This window comes from Leucoraja erinacea, chromosome 26 (assembly GCF_028641065.1).
Source record: "Leucoraja erinacea ecotype New England chromosome 26, Leri_hhj_1, whole genome shotgun sequence".
NCBI lineage: Eukaryota > Metazoa > Chordata > Chondrichthyes > Rajiformes > Rajidae > Leucoraja > Leucoraja erinaceus.
Window position 1 is genome coordinate 28,131,890 of NC_073402.1, and position 23,596 is coordinate 28,155,485.

The 23,596-nt window shown below is 38.7% G+C and overlaps 1 protein-coding gene across 13 annotated transcripts in view; it reads left to right on the forward strand.

Annotated features, from left to right (window-relative positions):
- Positions 1-4,986: 4,986 nt before the first annotated feature.
- The window catches only part of LOC129709885 (protein 4.1-like), a 99,210-nt gene continuing 80,600 nt past the window's right edge, over positions 4,987-23,596 (forward strand). For 11 of the 13 annotated variants that reach the window (XM_055656544.1, XM_055656538.1, XM_055656542.1 and 8 more), the window contains exon 1: positions 20,856-21,011. The gene's annotated coding sequence lies outside the window, so the exon portion shown is untranslated. Of the gene's footprint in view, positions 5,106-10,247; positions 10,328-20,532; positions 20,814-20,855; positions 21,012-23,596 lie in introns of those variants that run through there. The other 2 variants (XM_055656539.1, XM_055656540.1) reach the window with 2 other exon arrangements.

Sequence of the window (23,596 nt, forward strand, 5' to 3'; positions counted from 1 at the left end):
TTCTGCTATTGTTTCAAGCCCAGAAGTTGTATGCATGTATGGCTTTGGAGGCGGTATGGTAGCAATGGTCATTATTGAAATATTTAAAAAGAAATATTCAAATAATATCCTTAAGTTGCCAATAACAGTTAATATTTCAAAGTAAACAATATATTGGCAATTGATAGATGCAAAGTGCTGGAGTAACTCAGAAGGTCAGGTAGCATCTAAGGAGAAAAGGGATGTTTCAGGTTGGAACACTTCTTCAGATTTCTCCATACGGAAGGGTTCAAATCTGAAATCGTTTTTTTTCCAGAGATTCTGCCTGACCCACTGAGTTACTCCAGCGGTTTGTGTCTATCTTCGGTATAAACCGCCATCTGCAGTTCCTTGCTGCACAATATATTGCCATTACCTGGATGAATTCTGAAGACATATTGATGGGACAATTGTTATTCTTTTTTTTTTAATGCTTTGTATCCCATTGATCTTTTATTAACGCGTTTCTCAATGCAGTGGAATATATCTTATGTTTCTTCGTTGTGCTGTTTGCTGAGCATAATGTCTTTCTGGGCAGTGAGTCATCAGTAAAAGTATGAGTCCCAACCCAATGACTCAGCTACTTTAAATATTCTGTGTGCAGTGCAGATTAGTCCATTTATTTAGTAGAAGCAAGGCCACCATTGGTTTATGGCTGGCAATCCTAAATTTAGTTTAAGTATTTATTTCAATAAAATAGTTTGGCCACCAAATTAAGTTGTCCCATGCTTTATTTTGATGATACAATGCCTATTTCTTCAGAATTTCATTACTGGATCCAAAACACACAATTGGAATTAGTTTAGAGATAGTTTAGTAAAACTGAGTAAGTTAAAAAGTGCAGATCCTGTTTTGTGTGGCAGTGTGTGAAGTCAGTCTTCATGCAATGCCAATTTAATGCCTCTCCTGTCAAACTGAGTCATGCTCTTCCACTCGTTTCTATCTCACCACTTTGCCTCTCTGTACCAGCTAATCTCCCTCTCCACTCTCAGTCCTGACGCAGGGTTTCGACCCAAAACGTTGGCTCACAGACCAACTGATTTCCTGCAGCATCTGCAGTCCCTTGGGTCTACTTGTGTACAATGTCAGAAGGGATTATGAAGTAAGGAACTGGGAAGCAAGAAGGCAGACGTGAAATGTGTGAATGTCTGTCCCTGGGGCCACTGACAATATCTTTTGCAATGTGTTGTTGATGACAGTTGTGTACCATCTTGTGCTGCCAGAGAGAGCATAATCTGCCACTTGCATATATCATGGTTGAATGGTGATCAGTGCCTGAGGATTTAGTGAACATTAGATAGAGGGATAGGTAGAGATCGAGATAAGTCACAGAGATCATGGAGTAATATAGGGCACGACCAATCCCATGACTACTCATCCATGTCGATCAAGATATCTCTCTGAAGCTAATAGTCCCTTTAAAAGTTATTATAAACTGAGAGGATGTATTGCTAATTCATTGCTTACTAAAATTACATGATTTCAATGTTGAAAACTTTATAATTGCGAAATATTTCCAAATATCTGACATCCACCACCATTGACTGTGTTTCAGTATGTCTACATCGTGAAATATGCCATTAAAAAGATGTTAGGGTGTTCAGGCATAAAGCAAAACCACAAATCACTGGGTGGATGTCATATTCTCGATCTGCAGAGCTATTTTGGCCACAATTATATTAACTTTTGCAAGTGCAGCCTCCCACTGTTGCGTATTGAGACAGTCATTAGTGGAGTCCAGTGTAGGACGGAACTGAAGATGCTGGTTTACACTGAGGGTAGACACAAAATGCTGGAGTAACTCAGGGGGACAGGCAGCATCTCTAAAAAGAAGGAATGGGTGACGTTTCGGGTTGGGACCTTTCTTCAGATTGAAAGCCGGGGGAGAGGGAAACTGGAGATATGGAAAGGTCCCTGACTCTTTCTGAAGAAGGGTCTCGGCCCGAAACATCACCAATTCCTTTTCACCAGAAACACTGCCTGTCCCACTGAGTTACTCCACCATTTTGTGTCTATAAGTAAAGTATTTCCTTCTTAGACATTCTCTTGAGCTCAGTGATTATTTGTTTCCCTTTCCCGAGTGGCAGTAAAGTACTGTCTGTGATCAGTGGACTCTGTCACAGGTACAACAAATGGTACTTCATGGGGTAGGTCGATGGGTTTTTAGGAAACAGTGCGCTCCTTTTGCTCTTTGCACATTGACTAATACCATAGTGGCTCTGGCTCTTAATAAAGTTGCAGTGACAATATGTGTGGAAGTTTTTATATATAAATAAAAATGCAGCTTAGAGTCTTTTGATGAAAAGTTCATTGAATAACAAAATCTTGATACTTTCAGTTGTGAATAACTATTATATCCCTTTACTTTGATACCAAATTTGATATTGTCCCATAATATATTCATGACTAGGAAAAAAGGACATTGAAAATAGAACAATACAGCCCATTACAGGAACAGGCAATTGTCCATTATGTCTATGTGACCAGGATACCAATCTAAACTAATCCCATCTGCCCAAACATGGTCTGTATCTCCCTAGTCTTAGTCTGTTTGCGTCTGTCTAAATGTCTCTTAAACTCTGCTTTTATATCTGCTTCTATCTCCTTCCCCAACAGAACATTCCATGCACCTATCATTCTCAGTGTGAAAAGAATTGCCTTGCAAATCTCCAAATTTCCATCTTGAGAAAAAAGATTCTGACTGTCTCCCCTATCTTTGGCTCTTATGTTTTGTTATGGTTTCCCTCAGCCTCCAACACTCCAAAGCCTCGTCCCCAAATAATGCCGTATCATCACCTCAACATTTCTCTCAATCTGTTTTGCAACAACATTGCACCACCAGCATTTTAGAACTAATGGAGAAATGGTCAAACTGCAGTGATTACACCAGAAACACAAAAACATTCATTATGAAGATGCATCACAGCTCTGCCCAAGACCACAAGTAATCACAGACAGTAAAGACCATCACACAGATCAGACTTCCCCCTAATCCTCTCCCCCCCCCCCCCCCCCCCCCCCCCCACCCCCTCCATCTATACTTCATGCTGTCTCAGAAAAGCAGCTAACATTATCAAACACCATTTTCACCCCAGTCAATCCCTCTTCTCCGCTCACCTGTCGGGAAAAGAATACAAAAGTTTGAAAGCATGTACCATCAGATTCAGGAACAGTTTCTTCTCTGCTGTACTAAACGGTCCTCCCATTAGCTAGCGTGTAGTTCCGATCTTCCAGCCTACCTCATTGTCCTTTTTTTAAATTAACTTGCACTTTCTATGTAGCTCTAATGCTGTTACATTATATTTTGCAATCTAGCATTCCTCTCTTTGCACGACCTGTTATACTTGCGTAATGGATTGATTGTACTCGTGTATTCTATGATTTGACTGGATAGCATGCAAACAAGGGTTTTCAGTGTATCGTGGTATACATGACAATAATAAACATTTGCAGACAACAATGTTCAGAAGCCAACCTCTGCCCATTGATAAAGTTTCACTGAAATTTATGAGAGGATAGGTGTTACTCTCAACTTTGGCATAATAGTAGTCCCCTACTAACCTGCCCCTGTTGCATGCACACTGACCTCCGATAATAAAGGTTTACAGCTGGAGCCTGGAAACTGCAGTCCACTTCCCATATTTTGGAATCCAGCTCTCAGAAAAGCAGATATTGATAATGACAGTCACCAGTACATTCATTGTGGCTGGTAAAAGCATAAAGTGCTGGAATAACTCAGTGGGCCAGACAGGATCTCTTGAGAACATAGATAGGCGACATTTCAGGTCAGATCAGATTCAGATTCAATTTAATTGTCATTGTCAGTGTACAGTACAGAGACAACGAAACGCATTTACGCAGATTGAAGAAAGATCCCGACTCGAAATGTTACCTATACATATTCTCCAGAGATGTTGCCTGGCCTGCTGAGTTCCTCCAGTACTTTGTACCTTTTTTTGTAAACCAGCATCTGCAGAACATTCAATATGCTGACACTACCTTTGGTCAAGTAAAGAGAAAGGCATTATTGAATACAACAAATCAGGCACGTAGAAAGAGAATAATGTAACCACCAACTGAATATCAAAAATGCAGATGCTAGAATAGAAACAGAAAACGCAGAAAATATTCAGTAGCTCATGTTGGAAGGGCCCCGTCCCCAAAACTTAAACTTTTATATTTCCAGAGATGCTGAGTGTTTCCAGCCCTTTTCTGTTTTGATTAATATGTTAAACACTTTAAAGTAGTGCATCTCCTCATGTATAGGGTTAAAAAATTGTTTGTGATTCAAATAGTAAAACAATTAAAACATAAATACACTTTTTGCTTAATTTTTCACTTTTTATGTCTATTTTTAAGTCACCTAGCTTTTCGTTTTAATGCTTTTTTTATTCATACTTTGTTACTTTAACTTCCTGAAATCGCAAAACAGTGGATTGTTAATGAATTACAGAGTGGTTATATATTTTACTAATATTCAGAGGCTATTGGGATTTAAAACGTGTGAACGCAATATAGCTGGAAGAAGCTGGGATGATGTCATGGAGCACAAGACGGGGTCTGTACGGTTTGTCAATGTCATCTCAACCCTCAGGCACTTTATTGCCTTAGAGCACAGAACAACCTGTGCCACTGTCCACAGAGTAGCCCTGCGTGGCTTTGTTATTGTTGGAGAAGTGCAGGTGTCATGTTGCAAAAGCACCCTCACTGCTCAGATGTCTGACCTGAAGCTGCATTGCACCGTGTTTTTTTTTTAAAGAAATGCACAGATGAGGTTTTTTTTCTTCCTCTCTCTCGGCTCCCCTTCCTCTCTCCAAAAGAAATGATTGCACCCAAGACAAGATTCCCACTGTCTGTCACTCAACGCAACTTTGGACCTTGGATTTGAGTGACGTTCGGGGCGGCCAATGGGATGCGGGGAGTTCCGCGTCAAGCGTCTGCGGCCGCCAATCAGCGGCGGATGGGGGCGGGACTGGCGCAGCCAGCAGGGTAGGCTGCGCGGAGGGTTTGTCAGACCGGGAGAGCACTAACGGTTGAAGGGAAAAGAGAAGAGGCAATAAATGAGCATAAACTGCCAGCGACTTCAGGTAAGGCTTCCCCTCGCTCACGAACTATCCCCGCGGGGCGTTTGGCGGTGTTGTCACGGTGATTCTACCTGGCAATACCGGGTTTAGAAGTGCGTAACCAAGGGGGAGAGGGGGTGTCGGCGCTGGTTGCCAAGGCTTCTTCTCAACGCTCACCTGCGGCCCAGGTAAAGGGGAGGGGGGCTGCCAGGACAGCGCTGCGCAGTTGCCGCGGGTCGCGGTGAGATTTCCGCCGCCGACTTTTAATGGACCCTTTAGATGGTGTGCGTGATGGATGGGGAGGCGAGAGAGACACCGACAGCAGCACTGCGGAATTTGCACCTCGGTCACTCCCCCAGGCACAGGCTGTGGCAGTGGGTGCGGGCAACAACAGGCACGCTTCCAGCCCACGCCAGCGTCCTGCTCTGACATTCCACCTTTGCATTTGTCTTTTTTGCCCACTATTTTTTAATTATTTTTAACAAGAGAAACTTTTAAACCAGGAAACCGCTGCATCTTTCCTGCTCATCTTTCAAATAATAACTGGGTGGGATGGACTGTCAGGATTGGAGAGAATTATCTTTATTGAATATTTCCCTTTCTCTGTATCAGTATAAATGAAATATCGCTTGGATTTTTTTTAAAAAGCTGCAGTGCTGCCGCAGTTTTAAATAGTAATTAAATAGTAATGCTTAAGTTCCAAGAATAAACTTATAGACCATTTTTTTTCCAAGTTGCCTGCTTCTTATTGCAGAAACTGAATTCTGACTATTTGTTCAAATGTTCAGGAATGTTTCGAGCTTTTTTTCCCCCGAAAGCATCTATTAAACTGCTATTGAAACTTTCTATTAACTTTTAAAATGCACGACTTTTTGTTGTTGTGTTGGCTTTTATTCAATGTTTGTATGGCGTTTACAGAAACCTGGTACATTAATGTCTGTCATTCATAGATAACTGACGTTACTGATTGCTGTTGCATATTGATTCTGCTAATATGTTTGGTATTTATTTGAGGGATGAGATATTGTATTCAGCTTTGAAAATACAAAAGTTAATGCACCAATAACTAAACGGTTTGGGTTTAAATGATCAGATAAAATTATATTCGGACCTTTGCATTAAACAAAGGTTTTTGAGAAGTTTTCAATTCCTTTCTCAACCAAATGATGAAATAACCAAGCTACGATCACAACATTCATGTGTGACACGCTGTAAAGTTTATTGATTCTCCTTCCCCATGCACTGGAGAAGCAGAAGTGACTAGCCACACTTTCTAATAAATCAACCTTCACAGAATCAATTCAAGATAACTATTCAACTAGTGACTTTTTACATTCAACCTTAGTTTATCAAAGATAGACACAAAGTGCTGGAGTAACTCAATTTGTCATGTAGCATCTCTGGAGAAAAAGGATAGGTGATGTTCAGGGTAGAAACATAGAAACATAGAAATTAGGTGCAGGAGTAGGCCATTCGGCCCTTCGAGCCTGCACCGCCATTCAATATGATCATGGCTGATCATCCAACTCAGTATCCCGTACCTGCCTTCTCTCCATACCCCCTGATCCCCTTAGCCACAAGGGCCACATCTAACTCCCTCTTAAATATAGCCAATGAACTGGCCTCAACTACCCTCTGTGGCAGAGAGTTCCAGAGATTCACCACTCTCTGTGTGAAAAAAAGTTCTTCTCATCTCGGTTTTAAAATTTCCCCCTTATCCTTAAGCTGTGACCCCATGTCCTGGTAGGGACCCTTCTTCAGAGTTTTCCAATATTGGCATACTTGCCATTTCAAGATTGTGTGAATTGATTGGGATATCATATAAAATGCTGTAAAATACGTTTCTTGTTTTGGAAAATGCATAAAAGTCAAATTAAGTTCTAAATGCTCTGCAGTTTAATAAAAAATAGCTAAAAACACCTGAATAATCTCTTCTGAACATGTTTATGCTTCCAACATATGCCATTGATATAACAGAGAAAATAAAGATTTATTGAACAATAACAGTATAACCCAAACCAAATTGTAAATGTTAAAAATCATAAAGTGCATTCAAAATAGAACTATACAGGGGATTCACATTAATGTGTGGTTTAATTTATTTGAAGTCTCAATTGATGGGGTTTCCAGTCTTCTAAATTATTCTTTGAATTCCAATAACATTTAAATATCTATCAAATTGGTAATACATTTCCAATACATTCCTCTCTCCTAGATACAGGATGTATTTTAATTTAAAGCAGTAACGGAACTAAACACTTTCATTGCAGCTGTTGGCAGAGCATAGATTTACTATTATCATATTTCCTTTTTTTTTAAGTCAGATTTACCGTGTAAAAGCATTTCAGGTTACAGTGGTCAACTATAATATTACAAATATGCAAATTAAACACATCAAAACATATTAATATGCTAAAATTGTGTTATAAACCAATTCTGGTGAAAAGTCAATGACTTGAAATGTTAACTTTTCTTCACAAATGTTGCCTGACCTACTAAGTCTTTGTAAAGTTAAGGTTCACTGATTCTTACTTGGGATAACTTAAAACCTTTGAAAAGCAACAGGTCATTTGGCACTAAGTCACTACTTGAGTTTGTTCTCAATTATAATTTTGCATTAGCACAGTTGCCACAATTGTTTGTATGTACACGAGTATCATGCACAATCCCATGACTGCATTGTTAGCGCATGAATAATGTTTTCCGGAACGTTCTGAGGTAAATTAGAAAAATGTACAGCCGAACAGGACACTGGAGATCAATTGATCTAGCAAGTGTTGCTTTACACCCGTAACTGTCAACAGAATGAGGAATGTGGTGAAGTTCAAAACTGGTTTTATACACATGAACAACTTCAGTCTACTGGCAGATATACACTGACACTCCATCTTCATAGTAGTTCTGTTGAGCACAGAACAATGTTATTTTCATTGTTTCCAATAGGTTTGAGAACTGAACCAATTCGTTTTCTGAGGCCAATCAGATAGATTGCAATCATCTTTTACCCCGACTGAATCCGTTTTAAAAACTATTTTAGTTTTGGTAATTTTAGCTATTGTTCTATTATTTTATTAGATTTTAAGGCCATAATTTCAAGTGCAAAATATAATGGGACATTAATTGACTATACCTCTGACATTTTCTACACCTCCAACGGAATCCCACCACTGGCCACATCTTCCCATCTCCCCTTTCTGCTTTCTGCAGAGACCATTCCCTCCGTAACTCCCTGGTTAATTCGTCCCTTCCCACCCAAACTACCCCCTCCCCTGGTACTTTCCCTTGCAACCCCAGGAAATGCTGCATTTGTTGCTTTACCTCCCCCCTCAACTCCATCCAAGAACCCAAGCAGTCTTTCCAGGTGAGGCAGATGTTCACCTGAACCTTCTCCAACCTCATCTATTGCATCCGCTGTTCTGGGTGTCAACTGCTCTACATCTGTCAGACCAAGCGCAGGCTTGGCGATCGCTTTGCCCAACACCTCCGCTCAGTCCGCAATAACTAACCTGATCTTCCGGTGGCTCAGGTTAGTTATTCTCCCTCTCCCATTTCGAATCCGACCTTTCTGTCCTGAGCCTCCTCCATGGCCAGAGTGAGTCCCACCGCAAATTGTAGGAACAGCACCTAATATTTTGCTTGGGTAGTTTACACCCCAGTGGTATGAACATTGACCTCCAATTTCAGGTAGTCCTTGCTTTCTCCTTCCTTCCCCTCCCCTTCCCAGATCTCCCACAGCCCTCCCCCACGACATCAATCTGAAGAAGGGTCTCGACCCAAAACATTGCCTATTCCTTCACTCCATAGATGCTGCCTCACCTGCTGAGTTTCTCCAGTTTTTTTTGTCTACATTCCTAATATATGTCGGCACCAGCAACTGATCACGATAATTTGCTCTGTTCATTGAATCTGAATAAAGATCCGGTTTTATTTCTGCATGTGTAGCCTGGTTCTAGGCATGAGCAATGGTCTTATGTTCAATACACACATTGTGGGCCTAAGGGCCTTCTGTGTTGTACTATAGCCAAATAATTGATCTGGGTGTGTGTTTTTTATACTTGCATATTCTGGCAGTGATGATGGCTATTCAGCCCATCAGCTCTGTGTTGCCTCTTAGTAGAGCAACTATGTCAGTCATTAGCTTCCCTTTTGTTACTCGGTTAACCTACTAACTCATGTTTGGGATGTGGGAGGAAACTAGAGCAACCAGTGGAAACCCATGCAGAGAACATGCAAACTCCACACAGGAAGCACCTAATGATTGAATCTTTGTCCCTGGGGCACTGAGACAGCAACACTAACTGCTTCGCCACTGTGCACTTTGATTATCTTTTTAAACAGTTTGTAGAAATAACTCATTTTGCTTTCCCATGATGTCACAAGACTTGTACAAACTATGGGACAGGTTAAATTTATTAGAAACATAGAAAATGGTGCAGGGTTAGGCCATTCGGCACTTTGAGCCAGCATCGCCAATCAATATGATCATTCTGTAGACTTGCAACACCAAATCCTTGCCTGGGTACCACAAGAAAAGTTGGTATTAATAATACTTCACTGTATTATTGGTATATTAAAACAAGGTGATAAAATTAATGATGTGAAGGTCATTGCGGACACATTTGCTACTAATGCCATTATTGGCAAAGTTGTTTTTTTTTTTAGATATTGTTAAACAGATCATTGAAAAAACATTTTATTTAAATTTTTAGAACATTTTTTGGTTGTGGAATGATTCCCATGTACAAATTTAACCCAGCATCAGATTGGCATTTATCAAGCAACTGCTAATTGTGGATATAAGATCTGGAGCTGTTCTACAAAGCAAACTGATTGTGATTATCACTGCCAGTGTCATTGTTCAATTATTAATGTACCTGTATTACTATAACTCGTTAGTTTTATCAGAACAACTAACATGTACAGTTTGAATGATCAGGAGCATGTTGTTTGATTATTGATCTGAACCACAATAGCATGTAAAATAGTTTTTTCTATATACAACTGTTTCACCAATATTACTATGCAACTGGATAGCTATGAGATTCAATCTAGGGTCAATGCATTTGCTAACAAAACAAATGTCGATTGTATGACAAAGTAATCTCTTTCTATGCACATACAATCTTCATTTGATAGTCATTATTTTAAACCACTTTTATTTTGAAGGTGAAACCTGCAAAAGATTAGGCGGCCAATGAATGACTGGAACATTGGCAGACCTTAAATATTGTTCAACATTGTGACGTGTAAGTAATGTATTCATTTCCACTATCTAATGCTGGAAATATTTTGATCTACTAAGTTTTATCCAATTTGTTATCTGATTTTAAAAAAAAAAATTTTTTTGTATGGCTTGGTACAATTATTTGATATTTTAGAAACATAGAAAATGGGTGCAGGCCATTCGGCCCTTCGAGCCTGCACCGCCATTCAATATGATCATTGCTGATCATCCAACTCGGTATCCTGTACCTGCCTTCTCTGCATACCCCCTGATCCCTTTTAGCAAGAAGGGCCACATCTAACTCCGTCTTAAATATAGCCCACGAACTGGCCTCAACTACCTTCTGTGGCAGAGAATTCCACAGATTCACCACTCTCTGTGTGAAAAATGTTTTCCTCATCTTGGTCCTAAATGATTTCCCCCTTATCCTTAAACTGTGACCACTTGTTCTGGACTTCCCCAACATTAGGAACAATCTTCCTGTCCAACACCTTAATAATTTTGTAACTTTCTATAAGATCCCCCCTCAATCTTCTAAATTCTAGCGAATACAAACCGAGTCTATCCAGTCTTTCTTCATATGAAAGTCCTAACATCCCAGGAATCAGTCTGGTGAACCTTCTCTGTACTCCCTCTATGGCAAGAATGTCTTTCCTCGGATTAGGAGACCAAAACTGTACGCAATACTCCAGGTGTGGTCTCACCAAGACCCTGTACAACCTCCCTGCTCCTATACTCAAATCCTTTTGCTACGAATGCTAACATACCATTCGCCTTCTTCACTGCCTGCTGCACCGGCATGCCTACTTTTAATGACTGGTGTACCATGACACACAGGTCTCGTTGCATCTCCCCCTTTCCTAATCGGCCACCATTCAGATAATAATCTACTTTCCTGTTTTTGCCACCAAAGTGGATAACCTCACATTTATCCACATTATACTGCATCTGCCATGCATTTGCCCACTCACCCAGCCTATCCAAGTCACCTTGCAGCCTCCTAGCATCCTCCTCACAGCTAACACTGCCCCCCCAGCTTCGTGTCATCCGCAAACTTGGAGATGTTGCATTCAATTAATATTCAAATCAGACTATATTATGTCAGAATCATAAAGCTCAGAAAAATGTTACGGTCAAATTTGGAACATATTCCATTTGCAACAAATAAGTGATAATAGAAACAAATCATTTTCTTTATCGTATCAATTATTCATTACGTTTTTCTCTCTGGGAGTGGTGCAGTGCCATAAAAATATGGAAATTGCTTACTTGTATTCCAATTATTTCTATTTAAAGGAACATTGACCAGGAATTGTACCCTTTCTGAGTAGAATATAAAGGAGGTTGATTATTTGATATCCATTCCAATATGTCTATGCTATTTAAATGTGTATAATTTCTGGAACGGGACAATTGAAGACTCGATGATCAAATAGCACACTTGCAGTCCATTGTGACTTTGTTGATTTCCACTTATCTGAAGTGAGGATTCATAACTATTAAATGTAAATTTTGATACTGGTTGATTGTTGGATTGCGCAGCTGAAATATTTTTCCCCCTTCATTTTCCTTGCAACATTTTGGATGAAAATGGCTGTTCCACAAATGGTGTGATTCAATGCTCATCATTTTGGTGAGTACGGAGTCTCTTATTTTAAGAAAGATATGTTTTTTTTAAATTACTAAAGTTATAGCCAAATTCTTTTTTTTAATATGTTCCAGAGTCAAACTGATGCAGTTCAGACTGATGGTAAAATGTGAATCATTTAACCATGATAGTATATTGGATAGTATGTAGAATGTTGGTCTTAGTGGTGTATTCTATTAAATTCCAATATTCTTTACCCAGTGTTTAACAATCCTTCATTTCTAAACCGACTCCTTCCTGTTCATTGATTCTCAACTTTTTGGGGCTTTTGATTACTCCAATTAAATTTATTTTACCTCACTGTGACTTTAATTTCAATATTGTGATCTCAGTTCAACCACAATCCTAAAAATGTTTGATTCTAGGGCTAAGTCAAGTAAGTTTCTTTGAGCTGCTGTTGTCTATTATCTGTAGGAGAAACTATGTACTTTTGGATTTATAATACCTGTTACTTATCATATCATATATATATATATAATCATATAACAATTACAGCATGGAAACAGGCCATCTCGGCCCTTCTAGTCCATGCCGAACACGTATTCTCCCCTAGTCCCATCTACCTGCACTCAGACCATAACCCTCCATTCCTTTCCCGTCCATATAGCTTAGCTTACACAATTGTCATATTTTACATTTCAATGAGTTCTTGTCAATTCAAATGGACTAAAACTGGTGTCTAATATTGTAGCATAAAAACCTACTTTAATATTTTCTTTGCAGTAGTCCAATGAGTAAAGATCTGGTAACAGTCTGCTAACTACGCTAAAACTTGATTTAAATCTTGCTGGAGATCTTAATAAGTGACCATCATTAGTCTGTGTGTTGATTTAATTCCCTTCAAAACTAGCCTTGTAATCAAACTATAGATAAGCAGTCATGAGTTTGTAATTAGTCTCTTAGAGTTTAACAATGCATACAATGAGAATGCAGTTACTTTGTTTTCTTCAAACCTGAGCCGTTCTTGATGTTCTGTTGGAAAATCCCCGTTTTTAATAGTGACGATGAAAATAAAATGTCTGCGTGACAGTCAATCATGAAGATGTTGGTATTTTGATCATCTCATTGCTTTTGTCCTTCTTTGTTTAGAGGGCACAATGCTGTAAAAATAACATTATTGAGTTTATGTCACACCACATATAGATGGTATGGACAGTAATTGTATAGGTTAAAAATATATTGAATTCACTGTTTAGGGCACTTTTGATTTGGTTGATTGCAGCACTTTGAATTGTTATTCTTTATAATTATTGATGCCATTACACCCAGCCGGGCAAATCATTGATGTTGAACTGCTGTGTTGGTGTGGAACCTTGTAAATAGATAGCGATCAGGTATTCAGGATCAATGGTTTGAGCCAAGTATTCCAAAGAACCCAGAATATACCATGCTTTTATACCAAGCGTAGATGTAGTAAAGCTTCTCATCTATAAGAACCCTTAAGGTTGGGATTAATTGGAGATGGTATTGGTTGGATAGGTGTGAGGTGGTTGCCACTGAAAGAGAGAAGGGATATTTAAAGGTTTTTAAAGTTATGACAAGTACAGTAGAAGGAAGAGCTGTGCTCTCTACTTTAATCTCATTTACCTGATCTTTATGATTTTTGTTCCTTCAAATTGCCACTTCCTTATTGGTCTTGGCAACAGTAACCAGTTGCAATGAAATCATTCAAATTTGTTACCACAGGTTAAAATTATTTTACTCTGATTTTAGTGTAAAGGTTATTTGGTTAATTCCACATTTCATGCTGCGTTGAAGCTGGTTCCCATAAACTTGTGTTCTTCTGGGTCTCCTTCATGCCGTACTATGCTAAATCCTGCCTAAAATGTCCTTTCTTGCTCTTGTCTCACCTGGGCTTTTGGATAGATTTTGAAAAGGGATGAGTTAATTGGCTGGATAGCCTTTTCTCACTCCAGTCAACGGGAACTTGATCCAGTGAACCTCAGTAGATCTGGTATGTCTCATGAAATTAATTTTACTGTGCCTAACTATTCTATATTAATTCTGAATAATTTGTCATCCTCCAGGAGAAAAGAGAAAACAATGTCTTGTATTCATTGGAAACCTTAACTGACAACCACCTGTTTGTCTAAGTTCTAAGATGCTGACTTGATTTCCTTTGTATAAAACTACCAACTTGTCCCCCTTGACCATTTTCTTCCTAATTTGTCAGTGCTATTTCTAAGCAACAATTAGATGTTAGTACCATTGTTCAAGTTATGATGCACAAGTTCTCCATTTACTAATCCTGTGAACACAGTAATTTCAGAAGAATTTGACAAGAAAAGTTAACTGCAGATTGGAATTTGAATTTGATTTGTATGATATTTAGCAGTATCAGAACCAGTTTTAACACTTTGCATGTTACACTTGTGCTCTTTGTCATTCGGCTGACATCAATAGGGGAGTTTGAAGTGGAAGCAATGTTTATTTAAAACATAACAGAATCAAGTGGCCCTTTATTTTTCTCAAGGAAGATGAGAAATGTTTCAGAATTAACGATAAAATTAATTTTATGTGACATGCCAGATCTACGGAGTTTCATTGGATCACGTCAAGTAGGCAACAGAAAAGTGTCTACTGCTGCATTACAATTGAATTTATAGTATATATTCTGTTGTACAGTAATTATTTACTGCATGCCAAGGCTACTAAGCAACTTTATTCTTTTTAGCTTCCCGAACCATGAAGTGGAATCATATTTATGATTCCCTTATTGAGGTACCATTGATGTAACTTGCTTCAGTGTAGTATTTAGTCCTTGTTTAAATTTTTGTTTGGTATTTGGGATTTCCATTAAATATGTAGTGAATAAATTGCATAGGCAATTATACCTCATTTTGTTAACAACTTTCCATTACATAACTGAACTTGGCATATGGGAGAAGGGATTTAGAATTTGCGATAAGATTCTCTTATGATGGAGTGGTTTTGCTGCTGAATTATCTGTAACTTGCAACTTTTACACCATCATATTATTTTCAAGCTCTGCATTCATTATCTTTTTATTATTGTAAGAGATTTCAAATATTCAGATATTCCAATGCATTTAGAATAATATACTCTCTTGAGATTTACAATTATTTGGTATACCTCCGTTACTGAAGACCCCATGACCTTGCCTTCAGTGAGCTTCTGTTCCCAAGCAAGCAACAAACTGAGCAATTGTCATCAGCCAGTGGAAAACCTCATCATTATCCATCCATGCGAAATGCTGCTTGCTACCAAAGAGTATTTTATTGTTGTGGTACAATCTATGAATCTGACAGTGATCTGCACAATGACATTCTTGATCTTGTGCTATTTCCACCCCCTCACCCAAGTTGATTATTTTGCCATAACTCCTGAGTCAAGGAACTGTTGTTAAATTACTTCCATGGAAATAGTATTATTAAAATAGTGCAAAATGGGGTGGAGTTAACTTTATAATCCAGTTAATTAGGTGCTAAAATATAATTATTGTATTGCCATCTCCAAAAGTAGTAACCATGATGAATATTGTGATTACAATCGTTCTTTAACTACACCCATTTTCTTTCCAATGGGGAGGAATAGTTGCTGAATGAGGTAACTTGTGTTAATTTTATGCACGACCCACAGCCAATTTGAGCGTGGAACCAGATGCTTGAGTGTATTCGTGCTTGGAAAGTTGTACAAAGGAACTGTTTTGACTATTTGCACCAACCCTCCTTTTTTAAGCTGTGATACTTTGAAACAATCTGTGTAGAAATAGAGGGCCATGGGTGGTATTTAATAGTAGTAGAAATTGTATGTCGGGGTGAGGAGGAATGGTGGGATTGGAGCAATTATCTCTTCCATCAGATTTTTGAGGGGATGGAGACGTATCATTATTTTCTTACTTTGGGGTTTTAATTTTTTCCCCCTCATTCTTCCTTCTCCCTTATACAACACATGGAGACACATACATTTAATCCTGTGGAATTTCTGTTTTTAAATGGACAGTTGTGTGCAATACCTGTAAATTTTGGGCAGTCTGGTCTTGGACAGAGTGTGTTATACATGTTAACTTTGACTTAATTTGTTAAGATCTAGAACCTACTTGGAAGGACAACCCCTGCAAATTAACTCAAACTCCTAACACACCTGGCATGAGCTTCTACTTTTAAAAACCTAACCCCTCTAAAGCAAATTATTAATTTTTAAATGGACTGATTTAATATGATTGCAAACTGGAGTTATACAGTTTTCAGTCTGAAGAAGGATCCCAACCCGAAATGTCATCTATTCATATTTACCACGGATGTCGCCCGCCTTGCTATGTTATTCCAGCACTTTGTCTTTTCTTATAAACCAGCATCTGCAAGTCCTTGTTTCTATATGGAGTCATACAAAACTTGATCCTTTGAGATCCACAAAACTTAAGTCCACACCAACCACAAGTCACCCATTTACACTAATCCCATTTAATTCTATATTTCCAACAACTGCCCCTCCTACCAACCCCCCCCCCCCCCCCCCCCCCCCCCCCCCCCACCCCACCCCAGATTCTATCACTTCCCGACACCCTTGGGGTAATTTGCACTTTCCAATTAATTCATCAATGAACACATCTTTGAGTGCATGCAGGCCTGGAGATCCCAAGGGATACCCACATGGTCACATAGAGAATGAGCAAACTCCAAAAACGCAGCACTGGAGCTGTGAGGCCCGAACATTAAATTCAAAATTTTGGAGTTTGAGAATCCCAATGTAGCACAAAAGATGAACAAATCCAATAAATGCTGGAAGTTTGAGCTCTTTAAAAATAAATAAAATAATAATAATAATTGTTTTTTACTGCCTCCAGTCATTGCAGCTGTGGAATTTGTATCCCTGGAGCAGTGTTATATCAGTAGGATATCATTGTTATTCATGCCAGTGAATTGAGAATGTCAAAAATACAGGACTGTAAGATTATAACAATGGGATAATTTTTATATATTATCACAACTACGCATATCCTGTCAATTTCAAAAATACTTCTGATATGCAGAACTTTTTACAACATCCCAACTCTTGACAACTACAAGTATTTTTTTGCATAGTATTTTTTTGTTGTTCTGTATTGACAATGGTTTACAATTGTGGAGAAGGACTTTCCACTGATATTTGAAAAGAGGTCCAGTTTCTTGCAAGCCTGTTGCTTTTTGAATTGTTTCCAAGATTCATCCTTAAAGAAAAAGTATTTACATACTTTCCCATATCGCAAAGGCTTGCTTGTTGGTGGGTCATTGGTACTGTAAATTACCATGAGATTAGATGGGTGACTGTAAAATTAGTGGTATTAAAGGATTGTGTGAAAGAATAGATTGCCAGTGAAGTAGGTGGGGGAATTGGGATTACTGAGAGCTGGGAATTGGCTCACTGGACCAAAAGACTGATGCTTATGTCCAGTGGAAATAAGAGGAGAATTTGGTTGAAGCATATAAAATTGTGAGGAGTCTTAATTTAGATGGGATGTTTCTTCCTGGGAGAACCTGGAACTTGAGGGCCACAGTTTAATAATAAGGATCACACATTTACGATGGAGATACGGTAAAAATGTCTCTGCCTGTCTTTCACTCTTCCAAAAAAGGTTGTGGAAATATGAGATGGCCTCATTTGAGGCTGCTATTCGTTTTAAAATAGTTGTGGAAAAAATATGGGACTGGTATACAAGTTTAAGTGAGGCTGATGTTGATGACATTGGACAGAAATTTGCATAAATTGATTGGGGGGGGCTGTTTGCAGGTAAAGGAACATCTGGGAGGTTTTTCTTTTTAAAGTGAGATGAGAGAATTCAGGGCTGGCATGTTCCTATTAGAGTGAATGGCAAAGCTCGTTGTATTAGGTTACCCTGGTTCACGAAGGAGGACATTGAAGGTTTAGTCAGGGAAATGGTGGGTTTATGTCGCTGGGATCAAGCTAATTCTTTGAGGACTATAGGAATGTAGGAGTACATGTAAGAGGGAGACAAGGAGGGCAAAAAGAGGATTTGAGATTGCTTTGGCAGATTAGAGAAAGGATCATTAAGAGTACAGGTATATTAGGAGCAAAAGGGTAATTTGTGGGGAAAAATAGGTCCTCTAAAAGATCAAGTGGTCATCTCTGTTGGAGCTACAGGAGATGGATGAGGTCTTAAATGAACATTTCTGATCTGTGTTTACCAAGCAGAAGGTTGTGAGAGCTAGGGAATTCAGAGAAGAGTCTTGTCTGGAAACATCCACATTACAAAAGAGGTGGAGCTGGTGGTCTTAAAACATACAAGGGTGGATAAAAATCCAGGACTTGACCAAGTGTATCCCAGGACCTTGTTGGAAACTATGGAGGAAATTGCTGGGACCTGACAGAGGTGTTTTCATTGTTACATACTATAGGTGAGGTTCTGGAGGGTGGCTAATATTGTACTTTTATTTAAGAAGGGCTGGAAGGACAAGCTAGACAATATCAGTGAGCCTGTAGCTCAATTGTGAAAAAGTCACTGGAAGGAATACCAAGAGACAGGATGTATCTACATTTAGAAAGATAAAGACCAATTTAAGGATGTCAACACGGCACTGTGTGTGGGAAATCATGTTTCACAAATTTACTTGAGTTTTGAAGAAGTGACCAAGAGGATTGACATTGTCCACACGGGCTTGCCTACCGCATTTGACAAAGATTTAGATGGGAGTAGGCCCATCTAGAAAGTTAGATCACATGGGAACCAGAGCAAGCAAGCCAATTGGATACAAAATTGGATTGGTACTAGGAGTCAGTAGGTGGCAGTGGAAGATTTTAATTGAAGCCCTCTGACCAGTGGTATGCCATCGGGATGGGTGCTGGGTCCCATGTTGTCCGACATCAATATTAACAATTTGGATGAAAATGTAGTTTGCATGATTAAGATGACACTAAAATTGCAATATAGTGAAGAAGACTATTTAAGATTATAACAGAATCTAAAACAATTGGGGAAAGTTGGCCAAGAAATTCACATTTCGTTAACCATCTGGATTTAAAAAAATATGAATTGGCAGTATTTTTAATTGCACTGCTACTGGAAAATGCTGAACAAATGCAAATAGTTACAAGGCATTTTTTTTTTCTCAGCTCTTTGCTTCCTCTCCTGAATACAATAACTCGTGTGGAACATCTCCAAAGATATAGTAACTCTCTGACTGGTAGTTTTGCATTCATCGATAGTTGCATTCCTAAGAAACGTTACGTTAAAGAAAATCTGTTATAAAACCAATTATGGTAATTGGGGAAATGGGGTTAGGGGCGGGAGAGGATCAGACTGACAATAACAAAGTTTCCCCACTCCAGCGGGCTTTTCAAAAACAAGGGTCTTTTCAAAGCTTTAAGTTTATTTTTGTTGCAAGCTACAATACGAGAGGCTGTATGTTACATTGTTAATGGAGCAGCAGTGCACAAGTATCAATAGAAGAGATCGCTTGTTAATTTCAATGGCCTCGCACAATGAAAGTAACCTCTGTGTCCCTAGTATCTGATTACTGGCGGAGGCTACAATGTAAACATTTTCCCCCAAGACAGTTTTTTCTGTTTGCCAATTTCCAAAATAACTTAAGTGGTTCTCTAGTCCTCGACGGAAATCGCTGTATAACCAATTAGACCTACGTAATGTAAATAGTATTCCCCAATTCATTGATCGCGTTATATGCAATTCCTGTTGTTGAAACACGCGTGGTAGCCGAAGTACTTGCATGCATTTTGTAGCGTTTGAATATTTGACTGAAAGGGAAAAATACGTTTCGACTTATCCAAACCCAAGTTCAAGGCTTTTAAAGCAATCGTGATATCCCCATTTAATATCCTTTCCCCTCGCCCCCCGTCAGATAACAGTTGACTGCATGAAATAGGAGCAAAATACTATTATGTAACCGTATAGTCTTTCCAGAGTCAAATAGATGGTAATTAAAGAGTATTAACACTACTTCTGTGCTTATTATTAATGTGTTACTACGAGTACAATCTTTACATCATTTGTAAGGATTAAACAGATCGCCATCTTTGCACTGTTCCGATCCTTATTGCTATGGTAACTACTGGGTTTTCTGAAAGCAGATGCTATGTTAGCGTTTTCTCTCTCTGGGCCTTTCTGCATTACAATACAGCTGTTCATTTTATGTTTTATTGTCCTGCCGTTTCTTGCCCCTCCCCATCTGTGAGCTTCATTGGTCAACAACACACACTCAATAGCTGTATAATGTTCCTTGGCTCGGAACCACCGTACCTGAATGTGCTCCTTTAACGTCACATTTTTTTCATTAGCTTCAATGCAGTAGCATTATGTGAAACCAACGATTCATTAAAAACTGATATTCTAATTCCAGTAATATGCATGTTTGCCTTCACCACGATGCCTATTCACGCCACAAGATTCAAGTCGCAATGAATTGTTCATAGCTACCTCGGTGAATTTGAATTTGAAAACCTGTTTGAGGATATCAATGGACACTCCCGTGGTTCTTCCAATGTTCACGCCCCAAGCATAGAGAACAGGCATTTTTGTGAGGTATCAAAAGCTTTAGTTGAAATCAGTTGCTGCCTTAAGGACCCGGAAAGCGAGGACGAATACAGAACGGCACTCGAGGAAAACATAGTAAATAGTATTGCAGTAACCTCAAATGCCTCAATAGACATGTCAGATGTATTAAGGCATGTACTCCCTACACACAGTGATTACAATATCTAAGGTAACTGGAAAGAGGAGTGGACCCGAACAGTGACACCTGGCGTGAGAGGTGCTGGAATATTTCCTTGCTACGTTTCCGAGTTGTTGACATGCCTTGATTCGGGGTGCTCACTGTTGCGCTGTTTGCTATTGCTTTGGCACGCTCCATGCCATTCTGTCTTTTACTCGGCGATTGGATACAAGGTGAGTTAGGTTATTGTGATTGGTGCGTTTGAGTCGATAGCTGCTTTTTTTTGCATGCACTGATCCACCCACAACAGAAACTGATACTTGCCATGAGTTTGGGGCTTTCGTACAATATATAGTATTGTGTGAGTGAGGCTTCCTTTAGATCCTTGGGTGCTTTTCTTCTTTTGATGGGGTTGCTTTCTGCAAATCAAGGTGAGCAGCTCCGAGTTTAGCTCTGTATTGTGGGCATTTTCCTTATTCATTTTGATACTTTGTTGTGATGTTTTTTAAACAGACGCCATTTTGCACCGATGTATTAATTGTATAGCGTTATCCTTCAGTGAAGCATCTTTCGTACAAGTTTTCCAGCGCATGCGATTTAACGAAATGAAATAATTTTAGTTTTCGTTCAAAATACATTTTATTTCTGTTTTGGGGACGTGCTTCCTTATAGAAATATCCCTCTACCTTGTTCTGGCGGTTAACCTTTTTCTATTAACTTCCACGTAGTTTCTGTAAATGTAAGATTTTAAACCATCATGCCTTATTACGCATGCAGAAAGACAGCACAGTGAGCTTCTTGCTGTTCCATTACATCTGTTACCCTTTGCTCTGACTGTGAGACCGCTTGTTTGTTTAGAACAATTGCAGTATCCTTCCAGAAACAATGAACTTTAGCTGTCGTTACCGGTCAGGGCAAGTCACTCCTCCTTTATAAGTGAACACAATTAAAAAATATATATCTGTGCATTGTTTTTGAGTGTGTTGTTTTGGAGCTATTTGTAAATAGGCTGGTCAGTGGGGAGGGAGGGGGGGGGGGGGGGTGTCCTTTGTTTCGTCTTTTGTGTTGCCAGCCTCCTGCTGTCTGGAAAGGAGGATGGGGGTGGGGTGACTTCATTCTAACGTATTTGTTGTCATTGGACTACCGATTTAACTACAAGTTCCTTGTGGATTTGAACGTGTTTCCAAAATGCAGTGTGCAAAATGATGTGAAAAAAATCCCCACGTTATAAAAGGCCAATTTTGAAACCCACTGTATGGTAGCGTAAGCGAATACATATTCTAAATTAGAACATACAGTTCAGAAATCTTGGTGATTTTAGAATAAGACAAGGCTATGAATCAGTTTCCAACTAGTCTTTAGACATACAGGAGTAGTATTGTAAGATTCAAATTGCGCTCCCCCCTATTCAACAGAATGCTATTTCAAAATATTTTAAAAAAATAATAATCGCGGGATTTAGTTTCCGTTCATAGTATCATTGGAGTTTGAGTAAAATGCACCTGTATAAATGACTGAGGAACTGAGAACGTGAGTTGCACCAAAACCACACGTTTTCGACAACATTCTGTACTACCGGTTCATGATTCAATATACCTATTTAGGCCTCGCCCACAATGCTGTACACGCCCCAATGTTGGACCGACGTGAATGATCAATTTCTATGGCTCTGAACACGTTGCCTTTTACAGACCACATGCCAATTTCTAGAGCTATTTTGTCAATCATTAAGTTGGGTAACTTAATGATTGACAAAATATAAGAGCATAAAGATAGTTTACTTAGATAACTATCTTTATGTTCTTATATTTTATATTGAATTTTTTAATTTACATTAAATTTAATATTTGTTTAACTAGTTTACTTTAATTAGAAGCAAAGTAAAATGGATGATCTCATGATCTGAAATTTAAAACCAGATAAAACTCTTTACAGATGCTGCCAAGACAAGTGTTTTCAGCATGTTCTAGTCTTATATGTATTCATCCAGGTTTGTCTCTGATGATATTCTGGATGCATTAAAACATCTTGCTTTTGTAGACTTGAACCCATTTCAACCCACAATAATAAAATTGTATAATTGCTGCCCTTACAATCACTAAGGGGTGTTTTTAATGGTTTTAAAATCGTTTTCTATTTCACGAAGGTTTTTTGTGAAAATGAAGATGACTTTTTGTGAAAACAAACTGTCTTCTTAACCGTGCAATTTCTTGATTTGCACCTGTTGAAAGGTCCAGTTTCTCTAATATTTTGCATTAAGCTGCTTTATATCCCAGTGGCAACCTGTAAAGCACCACATTTTAAGGTGTGATTCATAATGAGCAATGTATGAATAAGTAGGATGCACTCTAGTATTTGGGTTGCACTCCATACACCATTTGTACATGAACGCTAAAATGTACATTTGTTGTGAGTTTGCTTAAAAAATCACAAATGTTTCAATATTTGTACTTTTACATTCCTTGTCATTCCATCAGTTTGTCACATTAAATTGCTCTAAAAATAAAGAATTCAAAACACAGGTTTGAATCTTTTCGCGTAGGAAGATTCCACGTGGATTTTATTAAACTTCCTGTGACAGCATTGGTCAACACATTCAACTTTGTTAAAGAGGTGTGTGAATGCAATCTGGGTTGATTTTGCCACCAAAATTGACTCTGGGATCCAGATGAGTAAATAAGAATATTTCCCTTCAGCTAAGGGATCCAAAAATAGAGGAGATAGTTTTTAAAAGTAATTGGTAGCAGATTTAACAAAATGAGGGGAACCATATTTTCATCCGGGCATTGTGGAAGTCTGCACTCATTGCCAGAAAGGCGAGTGGAAAGACAAACCTTCACCAATTTATTTATAAAAATTAAAAAAAATTGTGACCTGTAGGGTTCTGGGTCTAATGCTTGAATGTGGGATTACATTGGTTGGCTCAGACAGCCTCTGAATAATCAGCTCCTTGTAAATTTGTATAAGATTCTGTGGTTCGATGTAATATAGGTGAAGCTTTTATTTTTCAAACATC